The following is a 23105-nucleotide window of genomic DNA, read 5'->3' on the forward strand; positions in this document are numbered from 1 at the left end:
AATCATAGCCATGTACATTAATGTGATCATGGGGCACCATACACTGGTTTTACAGACCGTTGGACACATTTTTATCACACTGGTTAACATAGCCTTCCTGGCATTTTCTTAGTTATTATGTTAAGATATTTATATTCTATATTTACTAAGTTTCACATATACCCTTGTAAGATGCACCGTAGGTGTAATCCCACCAATCACCCTCCCTCCACCCATCCTCCCCCTCCCTCCCCTCCCTCTCCCCCTTCCCCCTATTCTTAGGTTATAACTGGGTTATAGTTTTCATGTGAAAGCCATAAATTAGTTTCATGGTAGGGCTGAGTACATTGGATACTTTTTGAAGAGACACTTTTTTTTTTTTTTTGAGACAGAGCCTCAAGCTGTCGCCCTGGGTAGAGTGCGGTGGCATCACAGCTCACAGCAACCTCCAACTCCTGGGCTCAAGCGATTCTCCTGCCTCAGCTGCAGACTACAGGCACCCACCACAATGCCTGGCTATTTTTTGGTTGCAGCCGTCATTGTTGTTTGGCGGGCCTGGGCTGGATTCGAACCCTCCAGCTCAGGTGTATGTGGCTGGCGCCTTAGCCACTTGAGCCACAGGCGCCAAGCCTGAAGAGACACTTTTTAAGATGGTTGGAAACCACCCCAGGCTTGCCCTTTTGAGAGGTAATTGAATGCAAGGTGCACGCAGAGCAGAGTGGGAGGTGATTTGGGGACGGCCAAGGTGTCCTCGCTTCTGACTCAAATGATTTGACCTTCTGGAAGCTGAAGGGTTGTGGGTGGGGCTTTGGTTGTGTTTGTGCTGAGCAGTCTGCAGCTTTTCACTGTCACTCTGGAGACTTGGACCCATCCAGACGTGGAAAATTGAGTAGTTTGCTCTAAAAGTTCCAATTTGGGTGCTGGCAACTGGACTCCCAGAGTCTAGGAAGTTGGAGAGTGAAGTGCTCTGGACGTCCAACAGAAACCCAGGCATGCCAGTTCTCGTATTTATAATGTAAAAATCAGTCGAGTACATTAAAAGCATTGTGGAGGGAGCAGAGACCTGCCATGTATTATTTTAATGTTTCAAGCCTTCCTTTTGTGAAGTTTCCTTACTGAAAACATGCACCCTTCCCAGCACCCTGATTTTGTCCCAGACGTTACTGGAAGCTCTTGCCACAAGAATCCGCAGGAGCTGATTATTTTAAGAAAATAAATGGTGAATGAGGAAAATAATATCCGAATACATAACCTCAAACCGCAGTGGAGGTTTCCCAATGGAAAATCTGCATATGAGGGTCACCTAACTGTCTTCCTGTTTGCTTGACAGGGGTATCAGGAGCCCCCCTAAGGGACAGAGAACTCGAGGTCTCCTGAAGGGCACAGGGGCACGGGGTAGAACAGTGTTCAGAACTCTGTTCCAGGCAGCGTTTCCCGCTCGGCCATGTTTTCACGATTCTAATCCTGTTTCCAAACATCATTAAAAGGCTAACATCAACCTCATAATTTTATTCTTAACATTCAGCTTAATGGGCTGAGTGCCAATGTGGCAATCCTAAAGATGCAATAAGAGACCTTGGAGTAATGCTCGAATTCTCTATAAAAATATGCACAAGTGGAGAAAACGCCCAGGGCCAGCCCCACAAACAGCAGCAGTGGAGCACGGCACGGTGAGTAACCTGCCTCCCTCACCGGAGCAGAGTGATGAGGTGCAGGGACGTGCCGTCTGCTCAGACATTTTCTATGGGGAGCAAACTGGGTTCTCTGAGCAGCTGGGGGGGAGAAGCGATGTGTGTCAGGGCCTCTCACAGGCCAACAAAATGATAGATTTAACACGGACGTGGAAAGTTCTGACAACCAAGGAAAGTCGGCAGCGAGGCCAGCCTGGGAAGTGTTCCGAGGGAGATGGAGCACTGGAGATCGGCAGAGGGTTCTGGAGGGAGGGTGGGCCTGGCCCAGGTCTAAAGTGTGACCCCGAGTCTGCACCCAGGGTGGCAGGGGGTTCCCAGTCCTGCAGCCCCAAAGGAGAGGGGCAGTTTCTGGTTGTCAGAGCAGGGAGTGCTATGCTGGCCCCCAGGGTTTTCCGTGGTCTCTGACTGTGCTGGGCAGCAGCTTTAGGAAAAGCTGAGCTGTGTCCAGTGGCAACACCCACGAGTCCAGCCGGGCAAGTTTTGTTTTTCCTCAACAGCAGTGCTGATGGCTGAAGGTCCAGGCCTTGCTCTGACTGTTGCTGTGTTTTGAAGCCCGATCCTAGGAAGGAAAGAAACCGGCTCCCTCCCTGAGGCCCAGCGGCTTGGGCTGGCTCAGCTTCCCCAGACAGTGTCCTTTGCTGTTCTGGTGGAGACCTCGAGACGGGTGATCAGTGATGTCCCTCCCTGGGTGCTGGTTGAACAGTTGTGTGGCCTGAACAAAGCCCAGTAGGGGCAGGTCTGGGAGGCACACCTGGGACTTTTACTCATTTTGTTTTCACTCACCAAATGCTTCCGAAGAACAGGTAAATGCTTGTCCATAGCCACAGCTCAGTTTGTGAAATTGGGACCTTGACATGATCACACTATTATCAACTCTACAGACCGTGGTCAAATTCTGCCTCTCAGCCCAATCTTGTGCTTTACGGAAAAACAAAACCAAAACAACCTAGCTCCTGGTCCAGCCATGTGCAGAGCTGAGTGTATTTGCCACGACTCTCAGGTTCCCTTTAGCGTTCCTTTCCACCCCCCACCCCCCACCCCATGGATTTACAGGGCACAGCCGGTGGTTCTTTGGGACGTCCCTCTGTGTGGGCCTGGCTGGGGTTCCTGGGGACGTGGTCCTGGCTGGGCCTCTCTGGTAGGAAGGTGACAGGTGTCCCTCATGCCACGAGACCTGGTCCCCACCTTGAGATGACTGGTGCAATAACAAAGCATCTAGCCTGAGGGGCTAAAACTGGGGCAAAAACTTATCCTGTGACAATTCGAGAGGCCAGAAGTTCAAAATTGGTCTCAGTCAGGCTTAACTAAGGGTTGGTAGAGCCACATTTGTTCTGGGGGTGAGAGGGAGTGTTCTGGCCCCTTCCAGTTTTGGCAGCCACTGGCTTCCTCCACTGTGGCTGAGGCATTTCGATGTCTGCCTCACTGGTCACACTGGTACCAAGCTAAGTGGTTTTCTCCCAGAGGTGTTGCAAAGCTAATGTAGAAAACTGAAAGAGAACGTGAAGCAGGCGGTCCTTACTCTGCTGTCTGAGGAGTAGACCCCCAATCCACTTCTCATCCTGTGAGCGGTGGGGGTTCGGCTGTGACATTTCTTTAATGAAGAGGTGGGAATAAAAAACAGAGGGTAGAAGCAGCATGTGTTTTCTGGAAATGGGTGAAAATTTCTCAGATCAGGAACACCACCTTCTCCACAACTGGTCTCTCCCAGCCCTTACCATGGGGATTATCAACTGTCAGGGTGCCAGTGGGAGTGTCCTCAGCAGGGACATTAGATTAAAATGAAGCCAGGAGTTTCTAGGACGCTCCTCTAGGATCTGACTGTCTCAGAGAGTTCTAACCGCGCGAATCACAGGGTCCCAAGGGTCCTCCTCCTCAAAGATAAGCCCAGTTTCCCAGATGGGGTTGGGGTGAGGTCAGTACTCGGCCGTGTGAGGGAGAGTTTGGGGGAGGTGAGTACTCAGGGGTGCCCATGAACGCCCATCTTCACCATGTTCCCCAGAGTCACACCAGGTATGGACACCTGGGTGACTTCTGTCCCGTCTCCCCACCTCTCCTGTATCAGATGCCCCTGGCTGCTGTCCCCTCCTCATCTCAGGACCCTGAGGTTGCACCACAGCATTTCCAGGCTGGGGGGTCAGAGCATGGTCATGTCTCTGGGGGCTGTTCTCAGCCTGCCATTGCTGCTTTATAAGTATTTTGTGAACTGCTTTAAATATCCTCCACTTCATCATGTTCTGTGGTGACTAAGTCGTGGCTGTTCAGTTCCCTAATTCTTCTCAAGTATCAGCGGGCATCCTGCCATAAGACAGAGACTTTCTCTCTCCCCACTCTGTGTTTGTGAGTCTCTGTCTTTGTGTGTGGACTCACGGCTTGCTGTATCTCATGGGTTATGTCCCATTTCCGTTGTTATGATCTTGACACCCAGACTGTCCCAGGTTTGGCCAGTCAGACCCCCTGCAAAATGACCCTGTGTCCCCCCTGTGGCTCTGCCTCTTCTGGGAGCCCGTATTTTCCTTCCTGCAGAGAAAGATGCTCCAAGCTCCTCTCTGCTTTCCCTGCCACAGCCCTGAAATGGGGCAGTTTTTTCGAGAAGCCTCATTTTTATGACAGCATCTGGAAACCAGGATGCTGGTGCTACCATGCTGCCTAGTTCTGGTGGGCTTCTCGGGGGCTTCTGCAGAGAAATATAAAGGAAGGAGGGAAGAAAGAGAGGAACAAAGGAAGGCGAAGGGGGAAGAAGGGAAGACACAGACGAGATGCTCGTCCCTGTCTGTGACGTCTGTGGTCTGTGTACACACAGTGATATGTGAGACCACCAGCCGAGAGTCCCACGGACGGACGCCGGTTCCCAACCAAAGCACTTGTGCGTTCTGCTTTCCCCTGTGTATGCTGTGACCCCTCCAACAGTAACAAACCTGGCTCCCAGATCCTTCATCTATTTACTTATCTGCTCAATCCTAGAATAAACAGAAAATAGTTTCAGAATTGCTAACCCACAGTACTGTAGAAAACAAATCTACGAACCAGAGTTTAATATTTCTTACATTTCTTTTTGTCTTTCATCAAAATGCTGTTCTCCAAAATCACTCAGCTGAGTTTTCTCCCGCCCCCAGCGTTGTTTATGTGAAGTCCCTTTGTTTCTGTCTGTGATCCAACGAGAGTCACTCCCCTCTCTCTTTTTCTTTTGAGCATGTAAAATATTAGCATGGTTCCACGGAACAAAGCCCACACGGAAGTGGATTCAGAGAACTGTCATCCCTTCAGTCTGCTATCTCACCCACAGGGGTAAACAGTCTTATCAGCCTCTGGACTATTCCTCCTGTATTTCTTTTTGCAGAAATAAGCGTGTATTTTTTCTTTACTTCCTCTTTTTTTTTTTTAACTCAGAATATAGCATATTAAAGATTGTTGTTTACATTTTTCCCGTTTAATAACATATCCTGCAGATGACCCCGTCTGAGTCCCATAGTGCAGTGATTCTCAACCTTCCTAATGCTGAGACCCTTTAATACAGTTCCTCACGTTGTGGTGACCCCCGACCATAAAAGTATTTTCATCGCTACTTCGTAACTGTAATTTTGCTACTGTTATGAATCGTAATGTAAATGTCTGATATGCAGGATGTATTTAGGCAACCCCTGTGAAAGGGTCGTTCAACCCCCAAAGGGGTCGCAACCCAGAGGTTGAGAACCGCTGCCCTAGAGGATGTCTCTGTTGTGTGGATGGACTCAGTTGTGTGGATGGACTGTAGTTAATTCAGCCTCGCTCCAATCTGTGGGCACCGTGGCCGTTTACAATATTTTGCAATTAAAAGCAATGTTGTAAGGAATCACCTTCAAGGTATTTTCATACTATTATATGTCGTCAGAGTAAATTCTAGTAGTGAAGGTGTTAGCAATGATGCTTCTGGGTTGTTCTAATCTGGCAGGCAAGGATGCTATCACAGGGTAGGTCTGACTTACGTTTCTGTGATGAGTGATGTTACACAGCTTTTCATATGTGTAAAGGCCATTTATATACGTATATATTGGTGGGGGGAGACAGAGTCTCACTCTGTCGCCCTGAGTAGAGTGCTGTGGCATCACAGCTCACAGTAACCTCAAACTCTTGGGCTCAAGCGATTCTGCCGCCTCAGCCTCCCAAGTAGCTGGGACTACAGGTGCCCACCACAATGCCCGGCTATTTTTAGAGACGGGGGTCTCGCTCTTGCTCAGGCTGGCCTCAAACCCGTGAGTTCAAGTGATCCTCCCATCTCGGCCTCTTGGAGTGCTGGGATCACAGGCATGAGCCACTGTGCCTGGACATTATATTTGCATTTTTATCTACCATACTTTGTTTTCTACTGGACCCATCTCTTTTACATTCTCTTCTCTCGTGTCTTGCTTTATTTTTTTTGGATCCATAAAAACGTTTTATTGTTCCATTATTTCCCTCTATGAACTTTTACTAGTCTTTTAGTGGTTACCTTAGAGATTAAAAGAAGTACTTTTTAATTCACCATGAATTACTGCCTTTACTACTCCCGGATAATACCAGACTCTTAACTCTTCCTTCTGCACCCGACCGCTCCTGTGTTCTTATGTCGTGCGTTTTAAGTCTACGTACACTTTAAACCCCACAATCTGTTCCTGTCATTACTTTGTGCGCCAATATTCACCTGTCTTTGTCTACGTATTTACTTCCTGTTTGATTTCTTTATTTTTTTGTATTTTCAGACTAATAGGAGGGTGCATACGATTAGGTTATGTGGTTTGCATTTGTCAGACAAAGCCCTGGTTGTGCTCGCGGCCTTCTCCTGGAATTGCTCCGCCTACCTGTGTGCTCTGCCTGTTGGGTGAAAACTTAGTGAACCCCTTCCCGTTCTCCCACATCAATTTAATTGCGTTTTTCTCTCCAGTGGGCCTGTACTTGTTAATCCGCCACTCTTTCAATTTAGTATTAATTACATTCTTGTGATACTTGGCTTAGGAGAATGTTCTCAACCCCTTCCAGGTTGTTAGAAAAGATACAAAATCTTCAGCTTTTCATGACTGAAGAGCACTCCATGGTGTACACAGTTGATTAATCCATTCATGAGTTGAGGGGCACTTGGGTTAGTTCTGCATCTTCATGAGTGTGAATGGGGCTGCTGTAAACATCTGAGTGCAAATGTCTTTATGGTAATGTGACTTTTTTCTTTGGGGTACATACCTAGTAATGGCATTGCAGGATCAAATGGGAGGTACACTTTAAGCTCTGCCCAGAGGCTGTGCTAGTTTGCAGTCCCACCAACCATGTGTAAGCGGTTCCTTCCCTCTACACATCTGCTGCTTTGGGACCGTGTGATGTGGGCCGTTCTCCCTGGGGTTAGGCGACGTCTCATAGTAGTTTTGATTTGCATTTCTCTGGTGGTTAGGGATAATGAGCATTTTTTTCTTGTGTTTATTGGCCATTTGTCTGTCCTGTGCCCACCCTGCTGTAAAGCCTGGAGTGTTGCTTGTAAGTGAGAAAACTATTGGAGATCTCAAGTTTTGCTGAGATGATTGGGGGATTATTTAACAGGAAATGAGAGCAGTCATCCTCAGATTCCCCAGTGTAAGAGAACAATGCTGGGAGCTCTCTCATCTCAAGGAGTGTGCTGGGAGCAGATGGCAGCCAGGTGCCAGAATGCCACAGGGTGACGCACAACAGAGCTGAGCGGATTGGGTGTTCTCATCCAGTGCCCACTGCACCCCTAGAGCTAATTGACTCATGTGGCTCATCTCACTTAATCCTTATAACAATCAAGATGTGGTTCCTCTCACGATCTCATCTCAGATAAGGAAGGGACAGTGGGGGAGAGATCATGTTACTTTATGGAACAGGGCCAGAATTGTAACCAGGTCTGCTGGCTCTGAGACCAGAATTGGAACTGGATCTTCTGGCTTCAGGACCAGACCTGGAAGTGGATCTGCTGGCTTTGAGGCCAGAACTAGAATCGGGTCTGGTGGCTCCAGGGCCCAAGCTCTGAGCCCCTGCCCAGCACGGACCTTGGTGTGACCACAGGCTGGGAGCACACCCCACACCCTGGGCAGCTCCCAAACCAGCTTTTGCCTCTTTGCAGCATCTGCTCAGGCCTCGCTCCTGCTTGGTCCCCTCAAACCCCAACACTGACTCCCACAGGCCCTGTGGTGCCTCCCTGGTCCTCCCAGGGTCTCCGTCCTGCCTGTGCTGGGCCCTGGTTCCCAGATGGCCCAGGAGGGAGGTCAGTCAGAACATGAATGGAGGCTTTAGTCTGGGGCTTGGTTCCAACTGCCCCGCCTGCTGTTCCCTGCTCCGTGCTGAGTGGAAAGCCCTGGAGACACTTAAACAAGGTGACACGGCCTGGGGCTGTTCCACTTAGCATAAAGCAGGACTCACAGAAAAGTGAGGAGGGACAGCTCAGGGCTGACTTGGGTGCAGAGTGGTGTCCCTGCTGGCCTCAGGTCCCCATCAGCAGATCTGTAAGTCCAGCTTCCCACGGTCCTCAAGGCCCGAGTGAGATAATTCAGCGGAAATGCTTTGCCACTTGTAAAACGCTCTCCACGGGCTGCTATCATGTTTGGCCACTGTGTTTCCTCCCCAGCCCAGCAAAGGCCCTCCCAGCCCATGGACACTTCCCTGAGGAGTTTGTGGAGCCAAGATACAGACTTGCAAAACAGCAGCAATGTGGTGGTCTCTGGAGGGACGGGAAACCTTCTGAACACTTCCCCCAGACTGTGCCAGAGAAAGGGCCTGTTTGCTCCTCCAGGGTGGGCCCTGAGGTCAGTCAGAGGCCTGGTCATTTGCTTTCAAAGGCACCTGTAACTAAAGGCCACAAACGAGGGACTTAAAGCAACAGAGAGGCTGGAATTCTTAATCTGGTTCCCTCTGGGGTGGCTGTTGATCCAGGCCTCTGTCCTGGCCTCAGGGCCCTCGGGGGCCTCTGAGCGTTCCTGGGCTGGTGGCCACATGGCCAACCTCTGCTGATGCTGTCTCACAGCCTTCTCTTCTGAGGACATCTGTTATTTAATTTAGAGTCCACTCTAACCACCAGTCGTCTCATCTCATACCCTTAACTGTGGCACCAAGACCCTTCCTCCAGACAAGGCCCCTCCCGCAGGCTCTCAGGCACAGGCATGCATCTGGGGGCCACCATTCAGCCCATGACGTCACACTCCCTGACTAAGGGAGAACGTGCTTCATCCTCACCTGTGCACACACTCCCATGGTAGCCGAAATCCTGTCATTCTGTGTGGGGCACAGCAATGTCCCTCAGCAGAGGCTGCACACTCACCAGGTGGCTCCCTGACCTCTGAATAGCCTGTAGCCTACATCTGACTTTCTTTTGCAAAGAATCAGCAGCCGACCTACTGCTCAGCACCTACTGATGTGTAAGGAGGTTGGAACCAGTTGTTTAAAGCCTCCCACACAAAGGTAGAACATGCGTGAAGGTGCCCACAGCAGTGGTATTTATAATAGGGAGGGCTGGAGACAGTTCAAGTGTCACTAGGCGGGGAGGCGCGTAAACTGAACATCTGCGACACAGCCTTCACGTCCTGGTTAGAAAAGGGCCAGAGCCCAGACAAGGTTGGTGCTGGACCTCACGCTCAGCTGGGTCCCACACACCGGGGGGTGAGTGGGTGCTTGTGCGTGAACTCGTGAGTGAAAGGATGAACGCCGGCCTGGGCATGATTTTCCCTGTCTGCCCTGTCATTTTCGAGAGCATCATCTTCTTCCATATGAAAGAGCAATGTTTATTTTTCTATGCTTGAAAACAAGAGGGAATGCAAAAGGTGCTTGTTGCTTCCCTGCACAGGTATCTGAAGGGCGCAGAGGAGGGAATTGGAAAAAAAGAAGGAAACATACTGTGGAAGGAAGAAAGCACGTGTGATGACACGCCGTGTGACGGCGGTCCCAGGCCTGGCACCCCACCAGCCTGCCGCTGTCCCCCGACTCCAGGCCAGCAGGGCGAGGAGCATTGTTAGCCAGCCACAGACTGTCAGGACCCGGCACTGTGGAGCCCTGCAAGCGGTGAGTTGTTCTTTCCTGTTTTTTTATATCACTCTTAACACGGATGTCGTGTGAAGCAGGGTCTCCTGTGTGTAAAGTGCGCTGGAGGAAGCGCCTGGCTTTTGCTGCATGGCACCGGGCAAACGCTTGGGCACTCAGAGCCTGGGATGTCTTGGGTGTGGTCTGAGTGTGGCCTGGATATGGCCTGGGCACAGCCTGGGTGTGACCAAGATATAGCCTGGATGTGGTCTGGGCATGGCCTGGTTATGACCTGGGTGTGGCCTGTGCAGCTTGGGCTGATCTGGGCGTGGCCTCAGTGTGGCCTGGGCTGGCCTGGGTGTGGCCTGAATGTCTCCTTGGTGTGGCCTGGGTGTGGCCTGGATGTGGCCTGGTTATGGCCTGATTATGGCCTGGGCGTGGCCTGAATGTCTCCTTGGTGTGGCCTGGGTGTGGCCTGGATGTGACCTGGTTATGGCCTGATTGTGGCCTGGGCGTGGCCTGGGCTGGCCTGAATGTGGCCTAGGCGTGGGCCTAGATATGGCCTGGATATAGCCTGGGCTGGCCTAGATGTGGCCTGGGTGTGGTCTGGGTGTGGTCTGGGCTGGCCTGGATGTGGCCTGGGTGTGACTTGGATGTGACCTGGATGTGGCCTGGTATGGCCTGGGCTGGCCTAGATGTGGCCTGGGTGTGGCCTAGATCTGGCCTGGTATGGCCTGGGCTGGCCTAGCTGTGGCCTGGGTGTGGCCTAGATCTGGCCTGGTATGGCCTGGGCTGGCCTAGCTGTGGCCTGGGTGTGGCCTAGATCTGGCCTGGTATGGCCTGGGCTTGGCCTAGCTGTGGCCTGGGTGTGGTCTGGGTGTGGTGGTATAAACAGCATTTGTTCCCCTGACCAGGAAGAGCCTAGATGCAGAGAGGCTGAGGCTGTGGCCAAGGACACACAGTGAGGGTGTCTGGGCTGGACCTCAAGCCAGGCTTTTACTGATAGACCCAGCCCATGAGCTCTGCCAGTCTCTCTGGATGGAGCTTGGCTGTCACCACTGTCCTGCGACTGTCCAGCTGGCATTTTCCTCTTGGCTCCCTCTCCCATTTTTCCTGACCAAACAGTGGGGGCAGACCCCAAGGCTTGCAGTGTGGTCCTCAGGGGCTGGGGGTGCAATAGGCATGGCTGGGCGTTGAGGTCAGCTGCCAGCCTGGCAGGAGTGCAACCTCGCAGGGCCAGTTCTCATGAGTGGACTGAAGGCGTCCTTCCTGTCCACCTGGTCTCAGACACAGGGACGGGCACAGCACCCTGGATGTCCTTGTGTACTCACACACTCACACACTCAGCAAGGACTTGTGGCTGACCACGTGGTCCAGGCAGAGTAATGGGTGCTCCCACACTCTGGCGTTCCAGGGCTTGTGGGGCAGGTGGGGCAGAGTCATTCAGGGACACGGAGAATTTGGAAAACGCTCCATGGGGGATCTCCATGGCTGGGCAGGCCTTCACGAGGAGCCTTGTGGATGCTCCTGCCAGGCCCAGCATAGCACGAGACCCAGGGCATCACAGGTGCAACCCATCACAGACTGGGCATGGGACAAGTACAGGTGCCAGATGGGAGCAAGCTGGGGCTGGACTGAGGGTTACATCAGATGCGCTCACAGCTCCACACAGCACCTACGTGGTGCCAGCGTCTGTCTGGGCCCTGGAGCTGTGAGTCCTGGGGCCTTGACTTCCCTGTGTGTGAAGTGGGGTGTCAGCACCTGCCCACAGGGTCACCCAGCACTCCTGGGCAGTGCCCTGCAGTGTCCTCTGTCAGGGCAGAGGGCGCTCGGCAGTGATCTGACCCCCCAGTGAGGGTGACTGGTTCAGGTGGAGAAGTCCTTTCTCTTGGGGAGAAGACTTCCCTGTAGCTTGTTCTGGAGGCTCACCCTGAAATTTCTAAGTCTGGCAACTTCTGCTTTTTTGTAATAGGTTCTCATTATGAGAAATTTGGAAAACACGTAAAAGTAGATAAAAAGGGGCAGACAGACAATCGGAGACAACTGTTATTCATATTCTATATTTACTCTGGGTCTTGCTTTTTTCCCTTATGAATTGTTTCAATAGTTGACATTGACCCAGAAAACACTTATCATACAGCTCTTGGGAGGCTTGGCTGTATTAGATGTTATAAGCGCCTTTTATTTTTAGTGTAAGACACACAAGCATGGCCGTGGGCGCCTGGGGACCTGGGTAGATGGGCACTTGGACTTGTGGTGTGGGGGCTGGTCAGCAACGTCGCTTGGTGGCCTGGTAGGCAAGGCAGCTGGGTCAGGCTCATTTGGCAAAATTGCCCAGATTGAAGCTCATGTATCCTTGGACACAGTCACTGTGTTTGTCGTCTCTGGAGGCCGAGAACATTTGGCCTTCGGGGCCTCCTTCTTGGGGTTCTGAGCACATCACATCCGCATGCCCGAACCTTGTAGGGTCTGTGCCAGCCAGGAGCAGGGAGGTGGGCAAGGCGTGTGGTCCTCCTCCCACCAGGCACGGGATGGCTGGGTCTCGGCCACCTGTGACCTTCATCCCTCCCTCCTCTGCCTACCCTTCCCAGCCTTTCATGGACCAGGCTCCTGTGTGGGGACCAAGGTCCTGTATGTGGCTGGAGACTGAACAAGCCAGGTCTCCTGCGTGGGGAGGAAGGGCCAGAGTGTCGGGCTGTAGCCCTGTGGTTGTCCAGCCCCTCGCAGGGCTGATGGAAAGGCTGCCCCGGGGATTCTCTGTACTCTGTCCAGTTTCCGCTGGTTGTCTCAGGAGAAGGTCACTGACCCGCAGCACAGGGTGACCCCATCGAGCCATGGTTCATTAGCTCCCTTTTCTTCCCCTGCCTGTACCCCAAAGTCTTGTGGTCACCTGTGTACCTGGATGTCGTTGCTGTCTCCCTGGCTTGAGTTGCGGGATTGCTTTGCTATTCATTTTGGAAAGTTGGTCCGGCCATCTTGGGTGGGCCTTTCACAGCAGGAGGGAGACACTGGGAGCCTCATTCCAGAGGTTTCTGAGGGAGGGCAGGGCCTGTGCATGTGTCACCAAATACACAGCAGTGGGACTTGAAAGGGCTCAGAAAGGGTTCAGTTTTGATGAGACTTGGATCAGACTTTAGGACCTGCTGGGAACAAAAGATGTCTTGACCTTAGATTGGTGACTTGCCCACATTCTCACCCAGTGAGTGTGCCCAGCTGTCGGGCAGGCAGAACTCCTTTCAGCTGGGCTCTGGACATGGAACTTTTCCAAAACCCCAACAGGGAAGTGGGAGACTTAGTGCTGGCCAGAACCCCCTTGCCTGTCTGGCATGGTGGTGGGGGCTGTGCCTTCCCAGTGGTTGGAGGACGCCCAGCCCTGGTGCCCTGTTGGCTCAGCCCACTGTCCCATTCTGCAACTTGAACCTTGATTTGGGGATTTGGTTCCTTTGTAAGTAGGTTTTCCACATGTGGTTTCCACAGGGACTTTTGCTGCTTAAGTGCTTTTTTAAAATATGAAATTATCTTTTTCCTATCCGAATGAGCTCACTGGCTTTTGTGTGGGCTGAGGATGCTGGGTCATCCAGAGGGGCCACGTCCTTCTAGACCCAGAGGAGAAACCCTGTGAGCACAGGCTGCAGTCTCAGAGCCTTGGTTCTCCTGAGATCACCACGATGTCCAGCAAAGCCCAGAGCCCTGCACCGAGTGGGGTTCTGGCCTCCCCCTCCCATGAGCCAAGAGATGTGGGTACCCTCAATGTTCAATGTGAGACAGAGGATGGGGGTCAGCCTCTACCTTCCCGAGGGCCAGAAGCTGTGGGCTTAGGGCAGCAAGGCCTTCTGCTCAGAGCAGCACTAAAGGGGAAAGCCTAGGTCAGAACCGGGAGGGTGCCTAAGTCAGAGCTGGGCTGGGACAGCGTCACACCCGGCAGTGAGCACTAGACCCACCCATGGCACAGCCCAGGGGTCCACTGGGCCCCCAAAGGGCCAGGCATGGGTACAGCCTGTGGGGGAGCTAAGCACTCTCTCCTGGAGCTTGACAACTTCCAGAGGAGGCCAGAGTGTCTCCAGAGGAGCAGGCTAGACACAGTGTTCTTGTCCTACCAGACCACAGCTTCATGGCTGGTGTTGGCCCGTCCTGTGACCTGTAGCCACACGGACCCCATAGGACCCTAAGCAGAGCCTTACTCTTATCAGTAAGGCCTGGACATGGGGGAGCCGAGTGCATAGATGCCAAACGACTCTGTGGAAGGCGTGAAGCAGGAATACACATTCTCTGGGCTCTGGGAGGGTGAGAAATACGGGAGCTGCTCAGTCACTCACACTGGCCCTTCCTCCCTCACTTCTAGGCACTCAGGTATCACCCTGAGAAGATGCCTATGAAGCCTCCCACCCACCCCTTGCACAGCAACATCCACCCAGCCCACAGGTCCAGCAGGGTGTGGGAGTCCTGTGGGGCACTGGTGTTTTGACGTACCTGCAGCCGCCTGGGAACCACTCAGGAGGACCCAAGGGGCTTAGCACTTAGCGAATACCTCTTGACCTTCTTAAGCTCTGTGCACAGGACCCACAAGTGTAGGAGCAGGCCCTGCTTGGACACTGAGGCCCCAGAGTCTCTCCTCAGGCCCTGCTATCTCTATGTGGCCCTCCCTGCCTTGGAATTTGGGGCTTCCCCACCCATTTCTTGTTGCTTTTAATAGTTCAGGTCTTCAGGCTCACCTCCTGCCAAGAGTAGCTCTGAGTGGACCTTGTCTTTAGGTTGCCCCAGCAGGCACCCCAACCCCAGCTATAGGGCAGCCGTTCCTGCCGGAACAGCCAGGAGCTGCTGTCCTTAGGCAGGAAACACGAGCAGTGGCCCAAGAAACAGGTGTGTAAGTTCCTGTTCATACCTGTGTGGATCCCACATCACCCGTTCTGGGCCATGGTCCCCTGCCAGGCTTCAGGAGACACGGCCCAGCCTCACTCGGTAGTGAGAGAGGTGGGTTAATCACATTCCCTCTGACCGTGGCTGATTCACAGTAAGATGAGTGACTGGGACTCGCTGGTTATAGCCACGTTCTGGGGCAGGCTGGCCATGTCTGCCATAATAAGGCTGGAGGGGATGGGGTCAGCTGGTGAGTCCCCTCCCTCAGGCTGTCCACGGGTCCTGCCATGTCCTGTTCATTTTACAGTCAGGTTTGTGAGTTGGGGAGGGTGGGCTGAGAGGTGGTTGTTTTAATTTTCCCCCTTATTCAGTTACAAAGGAGGTGAAGTAGATTTCTAACGTTCTCAGCGTTGACTGGTGAAAGTTACTCATACAAAAGGCCCTGGAACGCCAGGATGCTTTAATCTGCTGCTTTACTCTGGACAAGACTCAGAATGGGCCCTGCTGGGGCTGGGTCCGAGTGTGAATTTCAACCGTGGCCCCTTAACGTTGGACGCAGGTGCAGAGGCACTCACCTTTGCATCGCTCCAGGCTTGAAGGTGCCCACAGGCAGGCATCACGATCCTTGCAGGGCAAGCGGTGGCTGGACCTTGCCCCAGCCCCCAGGCAGTGGAGGGGTGGGTCTGCCTGTGTGTCTGAGCTATCATGGAGCCTGGTCACCCCTCTGCCGGCTGCCCTGATGATCTGGGGGCACCCTGCCCCGCCTGTCCCTGACAACATGGGCATGTTGCAAGCAGTCTGTTCCCAGTTGTTGCTGTCCTGACAGTCACAGATGACTCACTTGAGGAGAGATAGGATAGATTCAAGTCATTCCTCTAACAGTTGTGATGGAGTGGGAGATTGCTCCCTGAGGAGCTCACATGCCCCTGATGGCCCGCACAGGCCTCCCTGCCTGCAATCCTGAGGTCCTGTGTGGATGGAGGCCACTGGGAGCCAGTCAAGGGTGAGGAACCTGCAGGCCACACTGGGGCCGGGGAAGCACAGCGGCCCTATCTCTGTAGTGGACAGAAGTGCGTCTTCTCGTAGTCCTGCAGACCGGAGGGCCAAGGTCAAGGAACTTGATGGGCTTGTCTCTCTGGAGGCCTCTCGCCTGGACTTGCGGACGGCCATCTTCCCCTGCATCCTCACCTGGTCTTTCCTCGGCCTGGGTCTGTGTCCTAACCTCTTCTTGTTGGGACACCAGGCAGACTGAGTCAGGCCCACCCTTATCACCTCATGTCACTGGTGACCCCTGTACTGCCCTGTCTGTAGTATGGTCACATTCTTAGGTATGGGGTGAGGACTTCAACACTGGACTTGGTGGGGGGACGCAGTTCAGCCCATCACAGACAGATGGGGAGGGAGTTCGAGTCAGGCATCTGAGAGCATCATCCTGATTCCCACAGGCCAAGGTGCCAGCTGTTCCTGAAAGCATGAGGTGTCTTGGATTTCCATCCTTAAAAACCCAGAGTGTTTACACATTCCTGTCATGAAAGAAAAAAAAAAACCCAAGAAGCAAAAACCCAGAGCAACTATTCATTCTTGCTTTCTTAAGCTGCAGAAGGAACTAGTCAAAAAACCATGAGTCAAGGAACATCTTTTATGAGAAGAGCAAAAACAAAAGGAACAAAGAGGCCTTATGAGCCAGCTCTTGAGTTCCCGGGGGAGCCCTGGCATGTTTACCAGCCTGAATGCCCCTGCTTGCTGCCCAGCAGCCTGGCTGTCCACATCCTACTAGGCAGGTGCTCTGTCCCTGCAGGCCATGGCCCAGGGTCAGGGGGAGGCTCTCAGAGGCAGGGAACAGTGAGCTGGCAGGAGCTGGCTTGTTGGCTCCTCACATGACCACCCCATGGCACCCCTGGCACCATGGACCCCAGTGCGTTGGGGTCTATTCATGGCCTGAGAACACTCATGTGTAAGACTGTTCACTCATATACAGCTGTCCTGCTGAGCTCTGCTGTGTCCACACCAGTAGGACCTGGTCCTCATGTGCAAATGGCTTCTGACCTCAGTTTGAGATGAAAGATGCACATCACACAGCCCCTTCTGGAAGTTTGCTCAAATCCTCGGGGCACAGTGGGTCCATCAATTGTGTTCACACTTGGCCCTTGGTCCTTGGCCCTGCCCTGCAGTCATTGCTGATGGAACTCCCCTATTGCACTTGTCAAGGAGAGGGGGCACATCTCAACACCTGTATTCCCCAGTGAGCAGAGGGAGGATAGCATCTCATTCAACCTCATGTGCCCTGTGCAGGTATACACAGTAGCCAAGTAATACTTCATATGTGTTGGATGGGTGGATGGGTGGGTAGGTAGATGAATGGATGGGTGGATGGGTGGGTAGGTAGATGAATGGATGGGTGGATGTGTGGACTGGGTAGGTGGGTGGATCGGTCGCATCCAGCACACTTTGTTACTTTGACCACTGCCTACACCTGCACCAGGCATATGAGGTTGAATGAGATGAGTAGCAGAAGCACACCAGGTGGGTAGATGGATGGATTGATGGGTAGGTGGATGGATGGATGGATGGATGGATGGATGGATGGATGGATGGATGGATGGGTAGGTGGATGGATGGATGGATGGATGGATGGATGGATGGATGGATGGATGGATGGATGGATGGATTGATGGGTAGGTGGATGGATGGATGGATCAGTGGGTGGGTGGATGGGTGGATGGATGGATGGATGGATGGATGGATGGATGGATGGATGGATGGATGGATGGATGGATGAGTGGGTAGATGGATGTGTGAGTAGACAAATGGATAGATGGATGGGTAGTTGGGGGAATGGATGGTGGCATAGACATGTTGACAGATGGACAGCAGGGGGTGGGATGATGAATGAGTAGGTGGATGGATGACTGGATCAGTGGATGATAGATGAATTTATGGATGGACAAGTGAGTAGATGGGTAGATGCACATGTGTACATTTAGAATGATGGATGAATGGGTGGATGGATGAGTGGATGGATGGGTGGGTGAATGGGTGTATGGGGGGTGGATGAGTGGATAGGTGGATGGACAGTCGCCTAACTGTGACAAGTAGGGCATGTTGTAGGACCAGTGGCATGACTCAGAAAGTCCATGATTTAAGAAAGCAGAGAAATAAATGTTCCCTGGGTGACCTGGAAATGACTATGAATGATAAGAAGAGACCCTCTGTCCCTGCTAAAAAGAAGACACGAACCCCTCAAAGAGCCTTGCAGAAGTCCATGGTCCTGGCACTCCTGAGCAGCAGAAGCACACCAGGGGGGCAGAGGCGTTTGGTCTCCTTGAGATACCTATGGCCTTGTGGGGGGTCCCATTGCTGTGAGGGAGGGGAGGGCAGAGGTATGTGCAGAGAGAGCCAAGCCCTTCCTGGAGTCTGTCTTGGACCAGCAGAGGCATAGTCCTGGGTGCACAGTGCAGCTCACTGCACCAGGAGGGACATGGGGCAGACACAGCAAGAACACTTGGACATGAGGATGATTAAGTAGCGGCAAGACCATGACTCAGTCTCAGCAGGCCATGGAGGCAGGAGCACTGCCCGTGGTCTGCTGCTCATTGGAGTCTGGCTCCAGAGCGGTGGGGGGTGTGTGTGTGTGTCAGCTCCTGGGCTGTGTCCTCCTACAGCCCCTGTGAGGCACATGAACAGCTGGAGTTCACGGCTGTCATCCCCTCTGTGTGTCCTAGAGACAAGTTCTGAGGCCGGAGGTCAGCTGCCCAGGAGGAGCCACAGGCTGACAGGCAGCAGCCACCGCCCCGCGTTCCCAGATGAGTCACCGCGTGAGAGCCACCCTCCTCCTCCACAGGCCCCAGTAACTCAGTCCTGAGGAGGGGAATTCTCGTCCCCTAGTGCCCCTCTCCCCTTGCCTGCAGAGCTCAAATGAGTCAAGCCTCCCTGGCCTATTTTTAGGCCATTTCTTCAGATCACTGTGGCAGGCAGGGTTTGTTTACTCTGGATCAGAGCTGCTCTGGGGACTCTCCATGCAGCCACCAGACTGCAGAACAAAGCCCAGCCAGGAGGCACGACTGAAGTTTCAGACAAGGCGCGTGCCTGCTGTATGCCCTGATGACAAAGGCAGCCTGGCCAGCCCAGGGGCAGCAGCCGCACAGCCCCTGGGCCCCTCCAGCCTGGCCCAGCAGCCAGAATGAAGGCTTTGGCTCATCTGACAAGGGCAGTGAGAAAAGCCCGCTTGGCACTGCACAAAGGTCACGAACATAGAAGGGTCAGCTGGTGCTCTAAGGGTGCCCACCCTGTAGCCATCTGCTATGGCCCCAAGGGAGCCATATTCATTTATTTCCCTCTTCTTGTGATGGACTGAGCCATCTGAGGGCAGAAGTATCACTTTGTCCGTATTTGTGACCCAGGTCACCCCAGAAAAGGCTGGTAAAGTCTGTGTGCCTTCACTCCTTCATTCATTTATTTAACATTTGTTGTGCACCTGCTGTGCCAGGGACCAGGTCCATCTTCAGAGACTTTACTCCTGGGATAGCAGGGCTGTGTTGATGTCACAGTGGGGGCTAGGGCATGAGGAGCTCCATCGTGGAGCAAGGCAAGAAAGGCTTCCTGGAGGTGCGGGGTGTGGAGGAGCAAGTAGGCATCAGTGAGGCAAAAGTGGGCACAGGAAGAGGGCGTCCCAGCAGTGGTGCTCACACTAGAGCTCAGAGTGCTTGTTAAAACACATGCGGTCAGGCTTGGCGCCTGCAGCTCAGCGGCTAGTGTGCCAGCCACATACACCAGGGCTCGAACCTGGCCCCGGCCTGCCAAACAATGACAACTACAACCAAAAAATAGCTGGGCGTCGTGGCGGGCGCCTGTAGTCCCAGCTACTTGAGAGGCTGAGGCAAGACAATTGCTTAAGCCCAAGAGTTTGGGGTTGCTGTGAGCTGTGATGCCACAGCACAGTACCGAGGGTGACGTAGTGAGACTCATAGTGAAAAAAAATGGATGGTCAGTACTGCCCCAGTGTTTTTGATTCTTAGGCCAAAGTGAAACCCAAGAATTTATGTTTCCAGCATGTGTCAGGGAGCTGATATTGTGGGTCCAGGGACCACCATTCTAGGGCAAGCGGGCAGAGCATAGAGGTACATCGTAGATGAGTACACAAGTGCGGAGCTCACCCCACGACATATGTGGATTGGTTCTCTCTCACATTCCATGCATTAGGCCTTGTGTGTAGGGCCTAAGGCTGAGGGCCAGGGTAAGAACACACTGGGAAGGCCAACCTCTGTGGACCTAGCCAACCCCCGGGCAGCAGTGGCTGGATGCAAGAGAACTACATAGGGGATCCCCACAAACACGGGTGCTCTTCCCTTTAGTCTCCTCAGCCCGGCTCTAACGCCTGGTCAGCAGACACCCACCCCTCCTGTGGTCATCCCTTTCTGTAGGACCAGAAAGGTCCTGCAATCACACCATCCAGGTAGGGCATGGTGGAACCTGACTTCTCACAGTCCCCCCAGTGTTTCCTAAGCTGTCTTACTAGAGACCCTCCACCTGAGACGGAAGCCCCTGAGGAGGAGAGGACAGCACATTTTCCTTCAGTTCTTTGCGTGTATTGATGACATCTCATCTGAAATCTTTGTTGAATCCATTATCTGGATCAACTAGGAGTCACTTTCTGTTGGCCCCCTTTGTTCCTGGGCATGGCTCACACGTTCCTGTCTTGTTGAATGTCATTTAATTTTTGGACATTATAGATGATACATTGCAGCAGCTCTGGAATCTGTTATGTTCTTCTGAAGATTGCTACAGTTTTATTCTAGTGGATGTTCACATGCCTAGACTTTAACTGCAAAACTTGCCATCCCTGTGCAAGCAGCTGTGTCTCTGATCTGTTCTTATGGCTTCTCTTATGGCTGCTTTTTAAAGCCTGGTTCTTGGAGATTTCCTTGTATTGTACACTGTGGCAGTCAGCCAAAGATTTAGCCTGAGGTTGTGCTCAGATTTGGGGTCTCACTCTCTCAGTGGCTTCCTTGTTTCTGGCACTTATCCTTTAATTTCCAGTGTTCCGCCAGCTTTGGGCTCTGTCCCCTTCAGTCTCATAAGGCCAGAAGCTTCTGTCCAGCTGCACACAGCTGGGAACACACTCAGAAGACAAGGCAGCAACACTTTGACTTTGTCCTGTGCAGCTCTGCCTTTCAAGAACAGGCTCCGCTCTGGTCCTTGCCTTTTCACAGGCTGCCTGGGATGTCCCCTGCATCTGCACATCAGCCGGGGATTAGGGCCATGCTTACCCTCCAAGATGGGGTTTTGCTCCTTGTACACTTTTATTGCTGCCAGGATTTCCCCCGTTATGTTCCCAGCCACTTTGGCAGCCCTGACTCTCATCCCTGGCACCATGAGCCCATCAGGCTGTGATTTTCCATCATGATTTTCCACCACCAAGGCCAGCTGCCAAGCCAGAAAGCTGCAAACTCGTAATCCCTGCCACTACCAGCAGGCGTTTGACAGGCACTCTCTCTGGCCTCCCCCAGTTTTAGTCTGTCTACAAAATTTGATGTTTACGTTTTATCAAGTTTTTGGATTTGGAGTGGTTATCAAGTGTTTGGAGTGGTTCAGTATGCTGATATCCATATAGGCTGTCACTTTGTTGGAATAAAGCATGCATTTATGTGTGTGTGTGTGTGTGTGTGTTTGTTGGAATAAAGCATGCATTTATGTGTGTGTGTGTGTGTGTGTGTGTTTGTTGGAATAAAGCATGCATTTATGTGCGTGTGTGTGCGTGCAATTATTGAAGTATGACTTACACAGAGTAAAAAGCACATTATCTTAAGTGTGGGATTTGATGAATTTGCACAAATGTATGCCTCGTGGGTTCAACTCTCTGATGAAGATAAGAACATTTTTCACCCCAGAACATCCCTCACTCTCCTTTCTAGTCAACTCCACCAACATCCCCCAGAGGCAGCCGCTCTCTGATTTCTGTAACCTGTTAGTTTTGCCTGTTCTTGAACTTCACGTAGGGGAATCACACAGGGTATGTGTGCTTACCTATACCTGCCCAGTCTCTGCTCCATGGGGCATCTGAGATTAGTTGATACTGTTGTGTATTTCACAGCTCAGTCCTTTTTATTGCTGAGCAATTGATGCTTCCATATGAATATATCCCAGTTTACTTGTTTAATGGGTGCGTGGGCTTTGACCGTTGAACACATTTCCTATCAGCATTCTCATAGATGGCTTCCTGTGACATGTTTTTTGCCTTTTTATGGTTATACCTAGAGATGAGAAATGTAGGCCTTTGAGTAAATGATACTTTACTGTATTAGAAACTACCATAGAGATTTCCAAAGTGACCCACTGAAAATGAGTAAAGGATCTGGTTGTTCCAGTTCACTGCCAACATTGTGACTTGGCTCTAAATTTTTTTTTTTTTCCAACTATTTTAGCAGGCATGAGGTGGTAGCACATTGTGAGATCTGCACTGATAGTTCCCTAGTGACGAGTGAGCACCTTTTACTGAGGTTAGTGGCCATTTGTTTATTTTCTGGTAAAGGTTCTGTTCAAATCTTTTGTCCATTTTTAACGGCAGCTTGTCTTGTTCTCACTGGCTGATCTGCAGGAGTTCTTTATACGATTTGTTTATCAGTTACTTGCCAAATGCACATTGTGGATATTTTCTCCTGGTTTGTGGCTTTTATAATTTCCTAAGGGTGTCATTTAAAGAGCATAAATTATTAATTTTGATAAGGCCAAATTTAACTTTTTAATTTCGCGATGAGTACTTTTTGGTTTCTGTTGATACATGCTTGCTTATCCCAACGTCGTGACGATATTCCCAATATTGTCTTCCATAAATATCATTGTTCTAGGCTTTATATTTAGGGCTACCATATGTTGTAAATTAATAAATTTTGAGTACAGATTGAGGGAAAGATAGAAGTTTACTTTCTTCCATTTGGATCCAATTGTCTGAGCACCATTTATTGAAACATCTTCCCTTTTCCTATTGGATTTCCATGACATCTTTATTAAAAACCAATTGGTTGCATATGTGTAGTTTATTTCCAGATTTTCTATTCTGATTTTACTGAGCTATCTGTCCATACTCCAATACAATACTTCCTTGATTAGTGTTATGGTAAGTCTTGAAGTCAGAGAGTGTAACTCCTCCAATTTTATTCTTTTTAAAGATTGCTTGGATATTCTAGGCACTTTACATCTCCATATAACTTTTAGATACAACTTATCAACTTCTAAAAAAAAAAGTCTGCTGGTATTTTGAATGAGAATGCTTTGAATCTGTAGGTAAATTTAGGGAAGATTGACATCACAATGGCATTGAGTTTTTGACTCCATGAACATGGTATGCCACTCAATTTTTTTTAGGTCTTTTTTAATGTCTCTCAATAATGTTTTGTCATATTCAGTATAGAATTTTTCAGCAGCTTCTTTTTAAAATATACATATAATGGTTGTATATTTTACATAAGACTGTGGTCTCAAGGTTTTTAGGGTCTGATAGGGGAGAGAAGTAAAAAAAAAAAAATTGGACATTGACCCCAAGTAACTTAAGTCACGTTGTCACTCACACTGGAGTTGGCCCCTAGTAGTTTAAGACAAATTGTCACTCACCCT

This window comes from Nycticebus coucang, chromosome 2, assembly GCF_027406575.1.
Source record: "Nycticebus coucang isolate mNycCou1 chromosome 2, mNycCou1.pri, whole genome shotgun sequence".
Taxonomy (NCBI): Eukaryota; Metazoa; Chordata; class Mammalia; order Primates; family Lorisidae; genus Nycticebus; species Nycticebus coucang.